Source organism: Carlito syrichta, unplaced genomic scaffold (assembly GCF_000164805.1).
Source record: "Carlito syrichta isolate Samal-C Ts95f unplaced genomic scaffold, Tarsius_syrichta-2.0.1 Scaffold93748, whole genome shotgun sequence".
NCBI lineage: Eukaryota > Metazoa > Chordata > Mammalia > Primates > Tarsiidae > Carlito > Carlito syrichta.
This window is the reverse complement of record NW_007037844.1, coordinates 8,451-10,072: the sequence shown is the minus strand read 5'-3', so window position 1 is coordinate 10,072 and position 1,622 is coordinate 8,451. Positions and strand designations below refer to the sequence as shown.

General features: G+C 48.4%; 1 protein-coding gene across 1 annotated transcript in view; it reads right to left on the bottom strand.

Annotated features, from left to right (window-relative positions):
• Nucleotides 1–1,622, bottom strand: part of ANKRD54 (ankyrin repeat domain 54) — an 8,453-nt gene that overhangs the window by 5,167 nt on the left and 1,664 nt on the right. The window lies entirely within an intron of this gene.

The following is a 1,622-nucleotide window of genomic DNA, read 5'->3' as shown; positions in this document are numbered from 1 at the left end:
CAGCTACTTGAAAGCTGAGGCGGAAGGATCACCGGAGCCAGCAGGTGAGGCTGCGGTGGCTGGGAGTGGCCACTGCACTCCAGTCTGGGCGACAGAGTGAGACTCCAACTCAAAAAAAAAAAATAGAATGTGGGAAAATGTGGACCTCTCTTACATTGCTGGTGGGAGCAGCAGTGGCTCTGAGTACATCCACTTTGGGGAAAAGTTTGGTGGTACCTACTAAAGCTAAATAGATGTGTGTCCCAGTGACCTAACAACCCCACTTGTGGGTTTATTCCCCACACACGAGTGCTTACAGCCACCAAATCACATATACAAGAACATTCACAGCTGCTTTGTTCATAATAATTAAAACCTAGAAAACAACACAAATGTCCATCAACAGCAGAATAGAGTATATCACATTGGAGTATATCACAAATGAAATACTAAACACCAGAAGAATGAATAAACTACAATTCACTCTCTCTACCCATGGTTCTGTTTCTGCAGAGTCCATCAACCCTAGACTCAGAACCTGCAGACAGACATGGAGGGCTGACTTTAAGGGACTTGAGCATCCATGGAGTTTGGTATCTAAGTGGGGTCTTGGAACCCATCTCCTGAGGATGAGACATGACTGAGCTGATTCAACATTCATGGATGAAGCTCACAGATGGAACTTTGAGGGAAAGCGTGTATACAAAGAAGTGCATCATGTATGTATGTGATGCATGCTTCCACTTATGTAGAATTCACAAGCCAGCAAAACTAGACTATGGTGAACACAGTCTAGATGGCAGTAAACACTGGAAGGGCATGAGGGGGCTGTTGGGGTGCTGAACATACTCTGTATCTTTTTTTTTTTCAAGTTTTATTCTTATTTTTATTTTATTTTTGAGAAAGCATGATTTATTGAGAGGACAGAAAAGCTCCCACAGTGGGAGGGAGCCCAAAGGGATTGCCCTTTCATTAAAGTTTTAAAGCAGAGTTTAGGCTGGGCTCAGTGGCTCAGCCTGTAATCCCAGCACTTTGGGAGACCAAGGAGAGTGGATTGCCTGAGCCTGCGAGTTCGAGACCAGCCCAGGCAACTTGGCGAGACCTCATCTCTGCAACAAATCAAAAATTAACTGGGCATGGTAGCAAGCGCCTGTAGTTCCAGCTACTTGGAAGGCTGAGGCGGAAGGATCGCCGGAGCCCAGCGGGTTGAGGCTGCGGTGGCCGGGAGCATGCCACTGCACTCCAGTCTGGGCGACAGAGTGAGACTCCAACTCAAAAAAAAAAAATTAGCCGGGCGTGGTAGCACATGCCTGTAGTTCCAGCTACTTGGAAGGCTGAGGTGGAAGGATCGCTGGAGCCCAGCAGGTCTTGCCCCACAGGTTGAGACTGTGGTGGCCAGTCTGGGCACCAGAGACTCCAACTCAAAAAAATATAAAAAAAAGCCAGGCTCGGTGGCTCAGCCTGTAATCCCAGTGCTTTGGGAGGCCGAGGTGAGTTGATTACCTGAGTCCGCGGGTTCGAGACCTGCCTGGGCAACTTGACGAGACCCCATCTCTACAATAAATCAAAAATTAGCCGGGCGTGGTAGCGCGCGCCTGTAGTTCCAGCTACTTGGAAGGCTAAGGTGGAAGGATCGCCGGAGC